The following is a 21146-nucleotide window of genomic DNA, read 5'->3' as shown; positions in this document are numbered from 1 at the left end:
CCTCCCCCCCTCCCCGGTTTCCTTGGGGCCTTTCTATAACAGGCCTATACCAATGAAAGACTTCCCTCTTCTTGAGAATGAAGGACTTCAAGCTACCTTCCATCAGCCTGAGTACTATGAACCTCTAAGGCCTTTCAATCTTTTTTGGGTACAACCCGACTCCTTTGGGACGATTGGTTTACTCGAATTTGCGGAAGCACTTGGAGGCCCACCTTAGATAAATTAGGAATCTTTCAAGCCCTAAAGCTACAACACTGCTAGGACTATTTTTCATTTCTTACTTTCATCCTTGATCCTAGCTACAGTATTGCGTGGCTTGGAAAGAGACCAAAGAAAGGAGACAGAAATAGAGGAAGAGGAGGAAAATGAGGAAGAAGAAGAAGAGGACGTTTCCCTCACCAGATTGAGGAAGATTCCTGCCAAACCTAAGGCCTCTCCACTTCCTCCACTATGTATACATAGAGTGAAAACAACACATGGAGGGCCTAAGAAAAGGAAAGAACCCCAGAGGAATGGGTGCATATCATTTCATCTTTATCATCGAATACTTCGATTGATTCTCATTGCATCCTCATGGAATCTCTTCTGATGTTGCTCCTATATTATATTCTACACGTTATCCAATAGAAAGGCCTACAAAGCTTTTGTTCAGCCAAGGAGAGGCGTCTACTTTATCTCCTCTAGCTAGCTACTTACCACAAGACCCACCAACCCCAGTCTGTATTCCACCAGTAGAATCCATCACTCTCCCAGTATTGACAATGTCAGAGATAGAAGTGGTCATGGGCCCATGGCTCCAACTCTAGAGACAATTCCAGAATTTAGCTGAAGGGAAGAGAAGAAATTTGAAGAAAGGAAAATGAAGATAGGAAGTATTATGGAAGAGGAGAAACCTGAAGAAGAAGAAGAGAAGGATGAAAAAAGAGATAGTAAAGAAGAGAAAGACCAGAAAGGATAAAAATGACTTGAAGAAGAAAAAAGGACAAGAAATAGACTGGAAAGGAAAAGGGAACAAAAGACATGCAAGAAAGAGACTCCACCAGTATGTTCTTGGATGCACTCATTCGGGAACAAGATGAATTAGAAGAAATAAAAACTAAAAAAGTAAGTGAAGCCGATTGAGGGCTTAGTGAAAATGAATAAAAGCAAGAGAGGAAAAGGAAGAGAATAGGATGACTGAAAAAGTCAAAGAAGAAGAAAAAGAGGATAAAAGAAAAGGAGGTGAAAAGGAAGAACTAGAGGAAGAAGAGAAAGAATTGAAATAGGACGAAGGAAAAGAAGATGAACCAAGAAAAGCAAAGGAAATGCAAAGTAAGGATAGAAGGATATAAGGTTGCTACCCGCTTTGCATAATTTGGGAGGAACTTGCAAGCACTAGGATTTGTTGGAATTTGAGAAAGATCAAGTTTCAGCTGGTGAAGGAAAAGGAAAAGGGGGGAAACAAAAGCATACCTCGCTCGAGATAATCTGGCAGGATGGGAATGTGGGAACTTCCTGTGGAGTGATTGGAGAAGTCACAGAGGTTTATGGGACATAACAACAAATATATGTGGTTTTACTTCTTAGGAAATTGAATTTGCTTCTATCATTAATTATTGGATGTTGATATTACTACCACTATAGGCAAGTTCTGTTAGTCTGTGACTCCTTAGATATCAGGTGCCCAGTTTCATGTTTTTATTGCAATAGCTTTTTCTAAGCTGGTGGGGTTGTTTCTTGTTTGGTTGGAAGTTGCCTTTATGCTACTGCTTAAATAAATTTTATCAATTTTCCGGCTTTCACAAATTGAAGAAATTGGAAGTGGTCTCAATGCAGATGTTAATTTTAAAGTCTACTCTTGGTTTTGTATCCTGCACTTTTTGGTTAGGCTAACTTGATCCCTCCTACCATAGCCTAACCAAAAAGTGGATTGGAATAACCTACTGATAAATACATAGATCTTTTGTGCTTACAACATTATTAGTTTTTAGGATTTGTGAGATAATGAGGTATGTGCCATGCAAAACCAATGATTGTGGTGCCTCTGATAACTCAATGAGCTTATATGCTTTAATAATTTGTCTGTTCATCCCCTTGGCTGGTTCTAAGGTCCAAGTGTCCGAGAACTCTTTAGATAGACACACTCTGAAAAACCCGACCATCTCAAGGAGAGCAACAGAAGTCAAAAGAGAAGGTGGGAGAAAAGTCCCGAGCATCGAACGAAGCAATTCCAAAGAAAGATCCTCCAAACAACGAGGATAACGACCTAGGTAGCAGCGCTAATCCAGTCAAAGATCCAAAAGACAAAAGGAGTGATCGTGGCCCGAGTAAGCGTGAAGAGCACATGAACATACAAATCGAAGAATTGGACAAGAAGTTGAAAAAATTGAAGAATTCGAACAAAGACGAGCTATATGCTATTCTAAAAGAGGATTCTTTCGTCCAAGCCATCTCAGAAGCGGAGATGCCAAAAAGCTTCAAGTGCCCTACCTTCACCTTGTTTGATGGATCGCGATGCCCAAAGCATCATATCACACGCTACAAATTGGTTATGTCCACGTATAGACACAGCGAAGCGGCTATGTGTCAAAGTTTCCCTGCTTCTCTAATCGGTGCAATGTTAGATTGGTTCTTGGAACTACCAAATGGTTCTATAAAAAGTTTCGATCAGCTAGGTCGGGTGTTCCTATTACATTTTCAAAGCGGAGTTGGAACCAAGAAGAAAGAAGATACTTTTTGTTTTCTATAAAACAAGGTCAAACATAATCCATTTGAAATTTTCTTCAAAGATTCAACAATCTTACCATGCAAATTGAAGCTTGGACGATAAGATTGCTTTCCATGCATTGTACCAGGGACTTACCCATGAAGGGTTGCTCGAACGACTGCTGCTAGATATGCTAAAATTGTATACGGAGCTAGTCGAGAGATGCCTTAAACAAGTAGAGATATCGGAAACCCTAGAATCTCGGAAGAGAGAGCCAAGGGTTGAAAGGAGAAACAGTCGAGAAAGGGTACCACTGACCAGAATGTTAGGGCTAAGTTCATCCAGGCCTGGTCGAGTAGAACCCCACAAACATCAAGAGGTCGGCCATCTACCATTCAATGCAAGAATGTCGGAGATTTTGATGCAAATCAAAGATCAAGGAATTCTCAAATGGCCGGGTAAGATTCGCGCACCACCAGGAGAGCGTGAAAAAAGAAAATACTGAGAATATCATAAAGATCACAGTCATTAGACAGATGATTGCAGAAGCCTAAAGATGGAGATTGAAAATTTAATCTCACAGGGGCACTTGAAGAAATACACCCAAACCAAACAGGATGGTCAACCACAAAACAAGTTCGGTTGGAAAAGAGGGAGACCAGATAATCGAGGGGAGAGAAGGAGTCGGACCAAACGCTGAGCAGAGGTGGATGACAGTCAAAGAAAGAGAAGTCCAATATACATGGTGTTTGGTGGTCCGACAGAAGAATCAACCCGACAGGCAAAAAGAAAAGCACGATATATTGGAAATACTGAAACTAATAGAAACATATCAACAGAGCCTATCACTTTTTCCTCAAAGACCTACAAGACGTCACAATTCCCTATGATGATGCTCTAGTAATCAAAGTTACCCTGGTAGGAACTGACGTTCATAGAGTCCTAGTAGATACTGGATCTTCAGAAAATATACTATCGTTAGAAGCCTTCAAAAAGTTGAAGTTAAGAGAGGATATGCTTGTCCCATGTGAAACTTAGCTTTACGGGTTCATAGGTTCATCAACCCGAGCAGAAGGTACTATTCGGCTAGATTTGCGGATTGGAGAACATCCAAGAGATATGGTTGTACAATCCAATTTTATGGTTGTACGGGACTTTATTAGCATAAAATGCTATTCTTGGACGACCAACTCTTTGTGCGCTCGAAGCAGAAGTCTCCTCTTTACACATGAAGATAAAATTTCCAACCATAAAGGGAATTGGTGAATGTACGGCCGACCAGAAATCTAGTCGACAAAGCTACAACAATTACATGCGAAAGAAGGCAAGGACGAATTCGACAATGACTATTGAAGTTAGGGACGATCGAGATGAAGAGACTTTGCAAAGGGCCGAACCTATTGAAATACTTGAAAGAATCTGCCTCAATCCCGACCAGAGAGACCAAGGCACCATGATCGGTGATAAGTTGATTTCATGCATATTATTTTATATGATTAATTTACTATATTTTCATGTATTTACAATTGTTTTATATCAATTTATCCTAATATGATATGAAAATGAATATGTTGCACCCTTTCTTTTAATTTCTATAATTTTGGTGATTTTATATATTTCCTAACAAATTCTAATTAAGATTTATTACTTTTACGTGTAGGAAATTATCAACCAAATCTGGGTATTATTGCAAGAGTCCTACCTCAAGTCAAAAACATAGAGAGAATGAGTCCTTGTATGCAGGGGCGGACCCAAGATGCAATAGGGGTGGGGGCCAAGAATGAAAACCAGATAACCTTCCCGTTGATGAAACACTAATGTTTTTTTGCCACAGATTGTTTGGGCCCTTATAACGCCCATTTGGGGTCCCACCTCTAAACTATTTTATTAAATTAAAAAATGGGCCCACTTATATTTTGTGGGGCCCACAAATATTTGAAAAAAAATGTAAATTATTAATAATGATATTTTTCTAACAAAATATAGGTAAAATTAAAGCAACAATATAAAAAAATATATATACATGACTTCAACCCTAAAAAGTTAGATGCAAGCCAAAACTTTTTTTTTTTTTTTGGATCTGAGGTTCATCTGGGCCAGCTTACGCACACCTCGATCAAAATTTTCTTTGGTAGGAGATGTAAACCAAATTTTTTTTTAGGTAAGAGATGCAAATCAATGGTAGATAGTTACCTACTAACTATAGACATTTTATTCACAATACAAAATTAAATAACAAAAATTGCAGAAGAAATAAGAAACATAGAATAGAATAAAAGAAAAAAAAAAAGAGGAAAAAGAGAAATGATAAATAAATTGAGAAAGAGAAAGAGACCTAATTGTGAAGTAGATTTTTTTCCAAATTTTCTTAACCCACACTTATAGAAAGGGAAGAGAATAAATAGGAAAAAAAGAAAAATAGAGGAGAGAGGAGATAGGAGAATAAATAGGGATTGAAGAGTTAGCTTCTAATTAGAAATAACATTTTGATTTTTAAATAATTAATAAGATTTTTTTTTTTCAAAAATTTCCTTTAACCCACATTTATAGAAACATAAGAGAATAAATAACAAGAAAAGATGAGAGAGAAGAAAGGGGAGAATAAATAGAGATTAATGAATTAGTTTTTGATTAGGAATGCCATTTATATCTATCATTTTACCTTTAAAAATTCATTTCAATATTTGGGGGGCCAAATAATGACATTTCACATGTGGGAAGAGAAAAAAAAACTGAAAAAATTAAAGGAATTAAGGGAATATGCATAAAATTTTTAAAAATCCGGGGGGCCATGGCCCCCGGCCCCTTCATAGGTTCGCCACTGGACCCAAGTACTTGACACAATCAGGTCCGTACCAAGGGCTGCCGGATGAGATAGGCTTTGGTGAAGTTTTTCTCATGGTGACCCTTCCTTCGCCCAAAATCTCAGAGCTTGATGGGCTGAGCTTCACAGCCTTTCCAACCAGAGAAGGAGAGTAGAGAACCATTGTGGAAGCAGCAGCCATTGTTTTGAAAGAGTGAAATGGGAGAGAAAGCCAACCTTTTCCCATTAACCGGCCTAATAAAGTCATGCTCATGCAAGTCTTTATTCCTCCAAAACTAGAGCAAGGACACTGTGCAAGCAAAAAGACGATCCCAACCATCTTTAGCTCGTGCCATCGCACCAACACGATTGAGAGTAATCCATTCCTCAAAATTAACACTGAAACCCCCCCCCCTTTGTACCTCTGATAACATTTCCCATCACATATCTTTAGCAAAACCACAATCTCTTAAAACATGTAGAGTATCTTCAACACCAACCATGCAAAAACTATACCTGTCATGTGAAGGAAGATGCAAATATTTTAACCGAGTTTTAGTAAGGAGCCTACCATGAATCGCTAACCAGAGGAAATAGGAAATCCTCATAGGCACTTGAAGTGTCCAGACAACTTCCCATAGTCGATCATCTCCCACACTTCTCACCACTTGGCCATCTCCCGCTAAGATATCATATGCTGACCGAATAGTAAAAATGCCATCCTCCGATGGCTTCCAAGCAACCACATCATAACCTCCAATTACCAATGGAGGAATAATAGCAAAAATCCTCTACATTGATTGAGCATCAAGATAATTATCAAGAATCTCCCTCCTCCATTCACCCTCCGAATTGACAAACTTTGCCACTACCTCCCATTTCAAACTATTAGGGACCTGTTGAATAGTAGCCTCCTCAAGATTGCATCCCCAACCAATCATCAAGACAAAAATAAATAGATGTGCCATTACAAAAAATATAACTACAGTTTGAAACAACCAACGGAGTCGCTTTACAATTTGCTCTCCATAAAGGGGAATCTAGGGCCGAAACTGTAAAAACTCCCTTCCTTCTAGAGGATCCATACTGATGCGTCTAGAAAATGTTAAGCCTTCAGATTCCTTGATGATGGCTTGCAAAACAGAGTTAGATGTGGACCGATCGTGAGGGTCGGGAGGCCACCTCTGAAGCTTAAGTCAGTTACTTAACTAATCACCAAGGCTCTGGCAAGTTGCAGAGCATAATAATGAATACATAATTGGGGAACGATTCAGATACCTTTGGAGTAAGTTGATCATTTGTTTATATAGACCTTACCTCCAATTCTCGACCGTTGAGTGAAGTCTCGATCTCATTCAGTGGCCGTCCGATCGTAGGGTTTCCTTCTAGATATTCGGAACCGCAAATAGTTATTAATCTCGGCATGATTCCCTCATTGTTTTACTGATAGTTGCCTCCTACAAGTTTGCTTCGTCTACTGCAAGGTTTAGGAGATCTTACCGGACAGATAATTGAAATGTGGCGCATTTATGATCATTAAATTAGGTTTTCGTGGGTCTCGGCTACGGTCTAATCTCGAGGAAGATTATGAACCCGGTCCAAAGGTTCGGTGCAATTTTCCTCATATCATTTGCCCCGCAGGCCAAGCATTCGAGCAACCTCGTGGAATGCTTGGTCTGGTTTGGAATCTTTAGATCATGAGCAGATACGAAATATCTTTTCAAGTAAAATATTTTTTGTATTTCATGCTGCTGACATCTCTTTCTAGTGAGGTGCCGTCGAACCGTTCTAACGCCTCGTTGGTTGTGCGTAGTGGGCCACGTGGACATCGGGGAGGCGCGAACATTACACCCTGTCGTTCGAACCGTCGTATCTCAGATTTATTTCATTATGACAAAGGTTTTTTGAACCGTTTGTGATTACAGACCATTGAAGCTTTACGAATCGTTAGATCTTTTCTCTCGAATCGATGCGTGTCCCTGTCCATCGATTAGACTCAATCTTACTTGTTCATTCGTATTTTGAATCTATAAAAGGTTCCTCATGCCTCATTTCTTCTATTTACTCCTCTGCTTTCTAGCTTGTGTTCTTTCAAGTCTTCAGTTTGAACCTCTGCGATTCAAGCTCCATTCTTCTAAATCTAAGAATCACAAGTAAGTTTCGTTTCCCTTACTTTGTTTTATCTTTCTGTTTATTCCTTAAAAAAATGGGTAGCGGTAAGACTTCTGAGGAAAGCGATTCTGTAGACCGCCTGGTAGAGGGTGAAGAATCTGCCGAACAGAGAAGCCCTTCTACTTCGTAGAACTCTCTTGGGGATCGAGATCATAGGATAACCGAACACTGGTTGTGATCTTCCCTGGCTAGCCCTAGAGACCCACCAGGCAATGCCCCCGTCATTAAAGGGTCTTCCTCAAAGAAGAGAAAGGCTCCTAAGAAGGCGACAAAAGAAAACTCCCGTCCATCAAAAAGACCTTCCGTCGGCCCCTCAGCCATAATTTCAGTGGTTCGCTCAGGGGACCTCAAAAATATTTGCTCTGACGATTCAATTCTACGTTCTTGCGTCCTTTGTGTCCCAAACTTGGATGAGAGGGTCAACTCCAACCCTCCAGGGGAGTTCTCTCTTTACCTTGATTCTTTCAAGAGTGGGGTTTGACTTCCTTTCTTCTCTTCTGTAATTGCCAAAATTTTAAACCACTGGAAAATTTGTCCTGGTATGCTCCTCCCGAACAGCTGGAGGCATATAATTGGTTACCTGGGGCTCTACCATGAACTCGGGTTAACCCCTTCTTTTGATGTTTTTCGTCATTTTTATACTCTGAGTAAATTGAATCCTCCCGGGTGGGTAGTCCTTTCCAAGTGCCCGAAGACCAAGCTAGACTGGCATGGGGGAATCCTTGCAGAGGGTACCTGCCCTTCCAATAATAAAGGATAGCAGGAAAAGGTTATTTTCTATAGGGTTCCAGAATCCCAACAAAAATTCCCAATAAGATGGAGCACTTCGGACTCCTTCACCCAGCTCAATCGCTCTCCTTTGCTGCCCAACCGTGAAGACGAGGCGGTTCGGGTCATCAAAGCCATTTACTGGCGTTCGAAAATCCATGGGCATGCCATGGAATACGAAGCTGTTCTTCGCTACTGGGGTCTGAGCCATGGTGAGCGCCAAAAGTTTTAATTCTTATCTATTTGTGCCTGTACTCTTTGTTCTTTTAATGACCTTGATTTTTTGCTGATTTGCAGTGCCTCCCATGTTTAACCGCAATTGCAGTCTTTTCTCTGGCTCAACAAGGTTTGGCCTCTGCCTAGGAGAGTGTCCTTCGGAAGGGGAGAAAAGATGCTCCTAAGGGCACCCCTTCCCCGAAGAAGGCTTCTTCTAATTTTATCCCGAAAGGGGTTACGACCCCGAAGGGGCTTCTGAGGACAAGGCAGGGTTGTGTTGCCAGAGGAAAATATCTGGTGATAGTCGAAGAATCCACCCATGATGATATTGCCCTTGTCAAGAGGAGAAGGGAGCTAACCGATGATGCTGCTTCTAAGAGGAGCAAAGTTGATCAAGGGGAAATCTATGTTCCCAAATGGAAGGTGAATCTTTGGGATCCAGTTCTTTTGGATACTGACGCATCCATTGATTGGGCCATTAATGCTCAAACTCCATGCGATCGGAAGGCCCTGACTAAGATGTCTGATGATGAATTGGTGAATGCTAATATCAGGTATGTCCTGATTCTTTTAACTCCCTTCCTAGCTGGAACCTCTACAATAGGCTAATCTTGTTTTCGTATTGTTGTGATAGGGTTCTTACTGAGAACTTCCATCATGAGATGGAAGCGAAGATGAGAGTTGGTCGTTTATGTGCTGACATTAATCATAGTAATGAGCTTGCTGAGAAGAGGCTAGGAGAAATCTCAAAGTTGGAGGAGGAGATCGTTTGACTTCGTCCTTCTGCAGGGGAACTTATTATTGCTAAGTCCCGAATGGAGGATATGAGAAAGGAGCTGGGAGAGTTGAAGAAAAATGCTCGCACCTCAAAGTCCAAAATTGAGGATATCATTCGAGAAAAGGAAGAATTGGAAGAAAAGCTAGATGCCGCTGCTTCTCCCCAAGGTCCCGAAGATCTAAAGCCGGAGGTTCGGAAAGCTTGTGTCTTAAAATACTTGAACAGCGTTCCGTTCGGTGAGTTGCTCAACTTATACAATGGCGTTACCTATCGGGAGGGTGTCAATGACGTGTGGAAGAGTATTTTAATGACCGATCTTTCCTTCCCTATCGAAGAGCATAAGGACTTAATCTTTGAGGAGACTTTTGTGGATTTGAATCTGCAAACTCCAACTTGGGTTGCCGAGAAGAACAATCCGCCGTCAGCTAATCCAACCAGCCCAATTATTAGCAAATACTTGGATGATGAGTCTGCCTTACCTTCCAACCCCGAAGGTGTAGCAGACAATGTTCCTTCAATTGCTCAAAACCTTGAGGAACAAACTCCCGAAGCTGCCTTCGAACAAGAAACTCCCAAAGCTGCCGTTGACCAAGTTCCTCAGTCTTCTGCGAATTTATAGATGCCATTTTTTTTTAATTTAAATGTGTAAGGGTAGACCCTCCCTTTTGGTCCTTATGCCTTTAATAATATTTCCTTCTTCTTGGCATATTTTTCATTGTAGTTTTGACGATCGTATGCTTTTCCCTCTTTTCGTGTTCGAGTGTCTCTTGCACTATAACTTAATTGGACAAAAACTGAGAGATCTTTGAATTAATTTCTGCACTAACCTGCTCTTATCATGCCCTTTTGTTTCTCACATTGCCTCTCATTCAAAAGATTAGAGGTTTTGGCATTCGAGCGTTTCTTTGCTCGGGAAAGTTTGTCCTCAGTCTTGCCCATTTGGTCATCTTGCGGTTAACCTCGATCCTTCGTTTTTTTCTAAAAGATCTTATCTTTGTTGGGAAATGCAAACATCACTCACGTCTTGAATGCTTTGATTGACAGTTCGCCACTCAAGTCCGCCGTCTTCGTAATCGGCGCCTTTTTTGCCACGTGGATGGACGTGATGGTTTCAACCCTTTTTCGAAATTTGTAAAGTTGCTTAATGTCCACCATCAATCTATTGTGTTCGAACCGTCATTGGTTTGTGACCGTTGATTTTCTAAGACTCGAATCGTCGCTGCTTTATCACTGTTGATTCTTTTTGGGATGAATAGTCGTTTCGTTTCTTTGTCAACGTCTATTTAAATGCTTTACTACTCCTTTCTTCTTTGTGCGAAGTTCTGGTATTTCTCTGAGACTAAAACCTGTAGAAGAAGACAGGCAAGTTTATTCTGTTGATCAATGGATTCGACTAGCATTCCTGTTTTTGTTGCAACGTCTTTGAGGCACGTTCAAAGGGAGACGGCAAAGGACGCAGGCGAAGAAACTTCTTTGTTTGCACCAAGACGACCCATACATTCTGTTGAGGAGGTTACAAACCTCCCTAGAAGTTGCGAAGGTCTGATCGTGTTACGGGCAGTTTTGACAAAGCTCTACAGTGGTGCTCTCTTGCCCAAACACCGGCCGAAAGCAAGCTTTTGATTCTGTTCCCGACAATGTCTTCATGAAATCCCTGGTGATGTGAGTCTTCAATACTGAAATCACTTCCTTTTTTTTTAATTTTTTTATTTCTGGATCCAAAAAAATAAATCTCTTGTTGCAGGAGTACTGTGGACAACCTCCACAAACAGGCGGAGGCAGCGTATCGGATCGGGAAGATGCATTTTGATCTTTCCAGGCTTCGGGCTGAATCTTCGTCCAAGGATTGGGAGATTTAATGTCTTCGGGAGAGGCTTTGGGAAGAGGTAAAGGTAAGGAATATTGAGATCCTATGCCTTTCTCAAGATCTGGATATTGCCAATGGACAAATCCGTGGTTTCGAGCGAAGGGTTGTTAATCTTTCTGGGGAACTGAATAACTCCGAAGCTAAAGTTGAGGAGCTGCGGAAACAAATAGTTCCTCCCAATCTTGATTATATCCCTGCCGAGACCCGAAAGGCTTGTATTCGTAAGTATCTAGGCAGTAAGCCTTTTCGTAACTTGCTGGATATTTTGAATGACCATGCCTATCGAGATGGCCAGAATGAGGTGTTCGAATCAATTTTGAGGAGAAATCCGAATTTTGATACGGCTCCTTGTCAATTTCTCTGTCATCCCGAAGTCTTCTCGAAATTGCAGCTTCCTCCTCCCGATTGGGCCGAAGACATTGAAGATCTGCCTACTCCTAATCCGGACATTACGTTGTACCTCGACAATTCACCTCCTGCAACTCCAATAACAAAGGAGATTGCAAAAAACAAGGAAGAAGATGACACTCCAAATGTCAGTCCTGAAGACGTCAATTTTTCTTCCACAACGATCCAAAGAACTGCAAGAGGCAAATTCTAAAACTCGTCGCCAGGTTTTCTTTTCCTTGTTATCTCAGCGACCGAAGATGAAGTTTCTTCATCAATCAAAGGTTAAGGATCCTGGAAAAGCTAAATGATGGGTTTGGATGCTCTTCCCAGTCGTTGGTCAGGCTCTTGTTCTTTTTGTAGAAATGTTCCTTGTCCAAGATATCATATCATCTCCCGAATGTAGCTTTTGTTACTGAAATGTCCTTGTCCAAGATGTTAGAATACTCTATATATCCCGAACATTGTATAGCTTATCCTGAACGTTGTATAGTTTTGTCTTTGCTGGCCTTTGAATGAATGAAAATCTGTTTTTGTGTTAATCATTGTCTGTTTGTAACACTTCTTTATCGTCCAAGGACTTGGCTTGGGGTCAAACTGAATCATACCTGATTTGCCCGACTAGCTTTTGAAGGTGGCATTCGGTTTGTCCGAAGCCTTAGAGTCACAAAAGTTTCTAAGGGATTCTTTCTAAGGGTTCAATAGTTATACTTGGTGTACAGCCGATATACCCGAACCCAAAAAATTCCTTATAACTTTTGTGATTTTCGAAGGTCCCACTCGGTTTTACCCAATGCCTTAGACTTGGAAAATTTCCTTAGAATTTTTTCAGCTTTTGAAGGTCCCACTCGGTGCTACTCGATGCCTTTACCTTAGAAAGTAAAAACTTCCTAGGCTTTTTAAGGTTCCTGTTGGAATTTATCCGATGCCCTTGACCTTAGAAAATTCTGCAGAATTTTCATCAAGGCTTTCAAAGGTCCCACTCGGTTTTACCCGATGCCTTAGACCTGAAATTTTTCTTAGAAAATTATTGGCTTTCAAAGGTCCCACTCAATGCTACCCAATGCCTTTACCTGAAAGTTCTGGAGAGCATTTCGGGCTTTTGAAGGTCCCACTCGGTTTGAACCGATGCCTTTTGATTGAAGGTCTCATACGATTTTACTCGAAGCCTTTTGATTCTAAATGTACTTTGCTATATACGGCCCCCAATCAAAAGATTTGGAAGTAAAAACCAGTATTTTGCATTAGGTAATTATAGATCAACTGGATCAAGATTGATAAACAATCTTCAAGAAAAAATGTTGACATAACTTTAAGAGAAATATTTCTTCAAATGCTTCACGTTCCATGATCGGTCCAATGCGCGGTTGGTCGCCAGATCTTTCAGCTTATAAGCTCCCAAACCTACTTGGTTGATAACCATATACAACCCTTCCCATGTTGGGTCCAACTTTCTCTGATGGCGTGGGTCTGATGCAAGAGTGTTCCTTAGAACCAAATCTCCCGCACGGAACTGCCGATGTTTACTCAAGCATTGTAGTGAGAGGCTATTCTTTGATGAAATTGTTGAGTTCAAGCTATTGCTGTGACACCCCACCCAGCCGAATCCGGCCATACCCGAATACCCGTGGGGGTGATACACTGCAGGACCTAGGTTTAGTGACAATTCCATACAATGCAGGATATAGCAAAATTAAAGGACAAGAATAAATCAAGTTCTAATAATAAGTTATTAAATCTGTATTATCAAAAGGTTACAATCATCCATTATCTAAAGTTAATCAAAATGGACATCAGAGTTTGAAGGAAGCATAGATTGTCATAGCGGGATTTAAACTAAACTGATTCCCTAATGGAATCCAACATCACAAGAATAGTCTTTGCACGGGCATGAAGCACCATGCAAGTCTACATCTTCTTTAGTCACTCCTTCAAGAACGCCTGTCGGTGACGAATCCTCCACTTGGAAGGAGTCCTCATTAGCTGCAGAATATTCTAATAGAAACAGACATATTAAAAGGAATGAGTTCAACATATATCAGTGAGGTCAACTCAACATCTTACCATACATTCGTTCACAAGATTTCACATTATATCATGCATTCGTACACAAGATTCCATATCATATCATGCATTCGTACACAAGATCCCACACAACACACATAGCTTGAGTATCGATAATGTAATTAATGATAGTGATATGATGTATGAATGATTATGATATTATGCTCTTAACTCTATCATGAGGTCTCTATGGTAGACACACATTAAGTTTGTACACTAATCTCCTTTGGGCGGTCTCAGTCACTCTCCCTCATCAAGAGACGTCTGTTGGGTTCTCCACGGTTGTTGGGTAAAGTCCTGTCAAGGCATGGTTGGGGTATAGCTCACCACTCTCTCACATCACCATTTGGTATGAGATTGGCGCATGTCAAGGATAATCCTAGCCCAGTGCAAAGTCATACGGTCTCGTACTACATATGGTCTGGATATCTCCCCTCATGCCTAGTGCCCTTTTGGTTCAATACCTTTCCACCTATGAATGGAACCCTCAATGGGAGGCATCTGTTGGATCCCATTCCTTAACCCAGTGGTCATCCACATATAATGCACAGAATGCTCTCCATGTCCTCTCACAGATCATTTCACCGGTCTTGAGCGCCCAGGAGCCTTTATCTATTATATGCAACCCTACCTCTCTATGATGATAGTGGGCTTGCTTGATCCTCAGGACCCAGCCAATAACATCACGGGTTAATCGACTTCAATACCCCTGCCAGAAGGGTAGTAGTACTCATGTGAAACCGGCCCTAACCTTAACCCGAATACTCTTTTGTCTGTAGGTCCGAAGACCCAAAGTAGAAGTGAAAGTCAACTATGGGCCATATTAGTAGGAGACATAGTGTTCGACTCTGAACCTATGGAGATTGAAGATGATGCCCCATACTTGAAGACAGTGTTGAATATAGAAAAGAGACTACGCCTTGATGAAGAGAAGATTGGTTGATGACCATAGAGTTTGGTGGGATATGATTTAAAGCCATTTTTCCATGCTAGTTAAGTTATAGTATATGTGTTTCGTTTGATTTCGAGTAGTGGAAGGCCTTCAAATCTCTGATCTTGGCTTTGCTGCTTGCTTGGGTCGACTAGGCCAGGCTACCCAGCCAATCGACCCAGAGATGCTGAACTTGAGCAGAATCTTCTGTTTAGGTTATATTGCTATATATACCCCATGACTTCGTGATTTTAGTATCCCTAGCCTCCAAAACACTTAGAGAAGAAAGGGAACTCATCTCCAAGCCTCCAAAAGTGTAGAAGAAGACCTAATCTTGCAAACTTGCAAATTCTCTCTCTTGTTCTTCAATCAAAGGTTAGTATTCAATCTTTTGTGTTCTTGATTCATTCTTTCCATGATCACTCTCATCTCTGAACTGAGATTTTGATGAAGATGCTGCAACCTTGTAGTCATATCTTTACAATCTCTTTTCATTCTCTTATGCCATGATCATCTTATTCATTCTTAATATGATTTTTATGATTTCTTCTTAAACTATGATCATATTCTTATTTTGATTTATTCTAACATTGTAGATGCCTCTCCATGATTATTTATACCTCTGATCTACTGTGTTCTTGTACTAGAATGAGACCTTATCCTCTCTAGTTCATCTCTTTCGTTCATAGCATGTTTTCAATGAAAACTATGATTTTACCAAAATAGAAACTATGATTTCAAATTAGTAAGTAATGGTTTTAATCGTTGTTTGATGTCTAAAATATGATTTTTAGTCTTAGACTACTGTGTTAGACATTCTCTCCAAGTTTCGTCGCATTCCGGATTGTGTAGCATAGGTTTCGGATCAAGATTCTCTTTTTGGATTCGGATTTGCTCTTGGGCAAACTGCTTGGGTCGATTGACTTAGTCAACCCAGCCAATCAACCCGGAATGACAGAATTGGATTTCTTTGTCCGTTTCGATTCGATTGATGCTTATTCTTTTAGGACTACTTCCTAATGACTGTATGATGTTATTCTAGGGTTTATTTGCTAACTTTGGATTCATCCTCTTGTCCGTCCGGAATATATTTGAATCTATGTAAGGTAAGGAAAGTTGTTACCATATTAACATAGATTTAGTTTCTAAGTTGGGAACTACTTAGATTTGCTATTGTTATGTTAGTTTCTATTATGATATGAATGATGTAAGTACAGTAGGATCTTATTTCCTTATTTACTTTATGTACTTGATCATGTATAAATACTTATTCATTATGTTGCTTATTCATTTAATCTTGTCTTATTATACTCTTTCATATGCTGAAATATCTGTCGTGGATGATATGACTGAATTATGATTCTGATTGTTTAGCTATGATTTGGGATTGGGGAATGTCCTTTTGACATTTTTGTCCTTGGACCTCATACTCATTGGAAGTAGTATGAGATATTTCCAATGTTGCCCTTTGACACTTTCCCGGATTATTGGTTTTCATACCTAGGACTTGTCTAGCAGTGTTTGGCTAGGATATTTCCCTGTTATATCAGACCTGATTCGGAAGGGTATTGAGACCTAACGACCCGTGGTAGCAATGGGGATTTATGGGTGCTCAAGACCGGTGAGTTATATTCGTGAGGGGACATGAATCACATTGTGGGGGCCATTTATGTGAAACCCAGCCCTAACCTTGACCCGGAAACCTTGTTATTTGTAGGTCCGATGCCCAGTGTAATCCTTTGGCCTCCCCTTGTGTCCTTTGTCCATGGGTTGTGTGGGTGCTTTTTGCTCCTGTCTTTAGTTGATGGACTTGGAGTGATCTCTATCTTGGTTTGGGCATTTCTACCTACTAGGTAGTCCTTGACTTGTGTGCAAACCCCTTTGGTTTGGTTTGTCTGGCCTTCATTCCTTTTTGGCCTTCTTTTGCATTGTCCTGTTGGTCGGCTGGGCCTCACCATCCCTCGCCTGGGTCTTCTTTGGCTTGGTTGATTCTTGCTCTATTTAGCCTAACCTCGAGTCCACTTCGTTTTGCTGCCTCCAAACCCTGGAGCGCCAGACCTCTGCAAGTCATCTCTCTTGCATCCTTGGGTTTTCTTGGCGGATCTTCGTCGGAACTCTTCTTTTTGCATCAAAGGTATGTCTACTCTCTCTTCTTCTCCTCATCTTTGTTTTTCTTTCCTTTTTGAGTTGAGCGTGAGAGATGCTGCATCCTCTGTTGCAAACATCTCCACATGTTCTCATGATCATCCTAAGGATTGGCTGACAATGATCTTAACCATGATCATTGCAGCTTTTGAAGGATTCATGATCAAACCATGATTTAATCTCTTTAATTTCCTAATCTGATTCGATCTCTTTGGATCTTCTTTCATTGATCATGTTAGTGGTTATGGTTGTGTTTTCTTTCTATGATCCATAATCCATAGAATTCTAGTTGTTCTCTTCTACCTTACTATGTGTTCTTCATGATGCATGATAGTACATATATGGTAGTTTTATTTCCTTATTTAGATTTATGCTTCTAGCCTTATACCATGAAGATCTATGCATGTTTTCATGTTTTCATTACCGGCAATGATCCATCTTCCTATTGTTCTTGTCCTTGTTTTCTATTTCAAACTTCATCAAGATCCATGTTTGATTTATTTATGGTAACTTTTTGTTTCCTAATTTGGGTCTTGATACCTTGATTTGATTAGTGTTTTGAGGTCCCCTATTGCTGAATACTCTGATGTAGTCTACCCCTTGATTAGTATCCTCTTGAACCATCAAATTCGGATTTCATATCTCAAAACTCGATTTTCTAAGCTATCGTCGCATTGGTCGACTGATTGGTCGACTGGACCACTCGACCAATCCACTCGACCAATGAGTACAGCAACTCCGAATTGGTCTTTCGGATGCTTTGCTATATTTTCTGTTAGGGATCTTTCCTAATATGTGGTATATACTTGTTTAGGACCTTCTTCTCAAGTTTGCCAAGATCCTACTTGATTTCTTAGGATTCTTTGCGAGTTATAAAAGGTAAGGATGGTTATTTCCTTAATTACATAGATAGCATGAATCTAGTTTCTATATTTGAATATCATTAATATGTTTCCTAAATTAGATTCTTACAATGATATACTACTGTTGCATAACTTTGATTACAGTAGCATTACTTATTCATATTGAATTGATTCATGTATGATTTACTTACCAATGTTATACAAATGTTTGTAAATATTGATTTCTTTCCATATATGGAGTTACCATATATGTGATGATATGAATTGATGCATGTGTATGCTTACGTATGGTTTGGGAAGGAGAGGTGTCCTTTTGACATTTCTGTCCTTGGACTACTACGGGAATATTATGGGATGTTTCCGGAGATGCCCTCTGGACACCTTCCTAAACTGTTGGATGACATATCTAGGATTGTCTAGTAGTGTTTGGCTAGGATGTCCTGTTATGTCGGACCCTAATCGGAGGGGTATTGAGACCGAACGACCCGTGGTAGCAATGGGGATTCATGGGCGCTCAAGACCGGTAACCAACCCGTGAGAGGACAGGAATCACATTGTGGGGGCCATTTATTGGTAGGGTTGCATATGGTTAGACTTGGGCTCACGGGCGCTTAAGACCGGTAACCAACCCGTGAAAGGACGTGAGAGCTTCCCGTTTACCATATGTGGATGATCAATAGGGTTGGTGAGTCCGTAGTCGGGGACTATGAGGACTCTAGTGTGAAGGATACCGGAAAGGATCGTCGGGGACGAGGAATGGAAGTATCTGGATCGACTTGATGTAACCAAGTAGAAGACTTGCATTTGGCTAGGTATTACCCCGACATGCGCCGGTACTTATACCAAATGGTTGTGAGAGAGTGTGTTGACTTAACCCCCGCCAAGGTTTGTCCCGAGGGATGAAGGACCCATTACCAATCGGTCGCCCGGAGATATCTTAAATGGTTGGAGGGAATCCAAGATATCTTAAATGGTTGAGGATGTGAGTGGACTTTCCTACGAAGTACGGTGCTATGACTTAAAGCATGTCGCCAATAGAGACCAGCATACATAGAGTTAGATTCATTCATTCATTGCTTGTCTCATATCATATTGCATTATGTTTGTTCGGAATTCTGCCATATATGTTATTATGGATTTTAACGCCTTCTGAGTTTCTTCGAAACTCATTCCTTTATTGTACAATGTTGTTAGACTATCCTGCAGTCGGAGTACTATGCGGTCCCTATGAAGAAGCGCAAGGCGAAGAGGCATATCTCCGGGGAAGGTGATTGCGGTTACCACAATTACTCGAAGATTCCGCGGGTGGTTATGCTCCGTACAATGCTTAGTCCGACCATTGAGTGGAAGCGTCCTTGTGCTATTTATGGGATCTACACCTACAAGGATGTCGTCTACAAAGTGGAGAATAATTTAGTTACCCAATGTACTTGCTACGGGATTAGCTTTATCTAGTTTATTCTTTCGAGCTACTTTTCCGCTGGATGTAAGTGGGATTTTGCTTCACTTTACTTATCCGTTGACACTCTGATTATATATTTATTATTCCGTTTCGTTTACGATTCATTCTTTCTTTATTGAATCTATGATTTATCTTCCGCACTCTTGTTATGGTTGTTCATGATTATGTTATTGCTTATGTGGGAGGTTGATCACTCGATACCTGATCTTCGGGCTGTGGATCACACTCTCGGGTATGCCAGATAGGGTACCGGCTGGGAGGGCGTGACAATTTATGGGTAGAGTCGCATATGGATAGACTTGGGCTCATGGGCGTTCAAGACCGATAACCAACCCGTGAGAGGACATGAGAGCTTCCCGTTTACTATATGTGGATGACCTATAGGGTTGATGAAGCCGTATTTAAGAGAGTCGGATACGCTGACTCTAGTGTGACGAATATCGGAAAGGATCCCGAGAGGGGAGGAATGGACGTATCTGGATTTGAGTTGATGTAACTAAGTAGATGACTTGCATTGGGCTAGGCTTTACCCTGACATGTGCCAATACTTAGACCAAATGGTGATGTGAGAGAGAGGTGACTTAACCCTCAGCCATGGATTGTTCAAGAGGGATGAAGGACCCTTTGCCAACCGAGGATGAGTGAATTGAGACCTACCTAAAGAAGTATGGTGCTATGACTTAAAGCATGTCTGCCTATAGAGACTATCATACTAGAGTTAGACTCATACATGCATTGTCTGTCTCATATCATATCACATTATGCTTTGCTTATGTTATCATATTATTTATGCAGCCTATGGAATTACTTGTCTAACTGGGTTTCTTTTGAAACTCACTCCTTTTGTACAACATCTTTTGTTAGACTATTCTACAGGCATTGTGACTATGAAGCACAATATGAAGAAGCGCAAGATGAAGAAGCGTACAACACGCAAGGTGTTGGCAACTATGAAGATTACATTGAGGATTCCTCAAGTGGTCTCACTTGTTACCAAGATTAGCCCTACTGTGGAGTGGGAGCGTCTGAGCGTGATTGATGAAGTCTATGCTTATGAAGACGTTCTTTACAAATTAGAATAGACTTTAGCTTAGTTAGATTATATCTTTCTTTCTTGTCTTTAGAACCAGTTGTAATCTCCTTGAATTTCGATCTACATTCCGCTGTACTCGTGGAGTAAGATTCCGCCTCACTCTACATTTTTGATTATATATACCTATTGGTATCATTTCTGCACTCTGATGATTATCTCGTTACTTTACTTTGATTCATTTGAATAATATTGTTAACCTTGATTTAGTCTTGTTCTTTATTATATTGTTGTGAATGTGGGAGGTTGATTTACTCGATACTGGATCTTGTGGACTGTGGATCACACACTCGGGTATGCCAGATAGGGTACCGGCTGGGTGGATGTGACAACTCATGAGGTTACCTAGCCAAACACTTCTAGACACTTAGCATTCATGTACTTAAGTCTAGATGCATACTCATGTAAGTTCACTAGGGTAATGGGCGAACCCACAACCCTAGTTTGAAACATAAAATAAAAAGAGTAATTTAATTCAACATCATCCATATATCTTCATATCAATGATTTAGAATTTGAAAATAAAAGAAAACATTCAATCTCATCCATCTCATACATTCTCATATTGTTTTCAAAGAATATGGAAAATAGAAGCAAAGATACTTGCTTACCTTTCATTCGTGCAAAGTCCCACACATAATCACAAGATAATAAATATTAAAGCAAGGCAATATATCAATAATGAAATTTAATTACATAATTAAACATGCAAGATAAGGTTGAGTATATTCCTCACCTTTTTAGTTAGCATAAGCTCTCCAAAGTTCAACAAAATCACACTTACGAGTTGGTGATTATAATCAAAATAAACCTAATCATGTAAGAGGATCATTAGACATAAATTAGAAGTCAATTGGGTTTTAATAAAGTTCCCAAAATCACCCAACAAAATCCTAATCTACCAACTAGTTTCG

The sequence above is a fragment of the Hakea prostrata genome, chromosome 9 (genome assembly GCF_041222555.1).
Source record: "Hakea prostrata isolate BN-2017 chromosome 9, UWA_Hpros_2, whole genome shotgun sequence".
Lineage (NCBI taxonomy): Eukaryota > Viridiplantae > Streptophyta > Magnoliopsida > Proteales > Proteaceae > Hakea > Hakea prostrata.
This window is presented reverse-complemented; position numbering follows the sequence as displayed.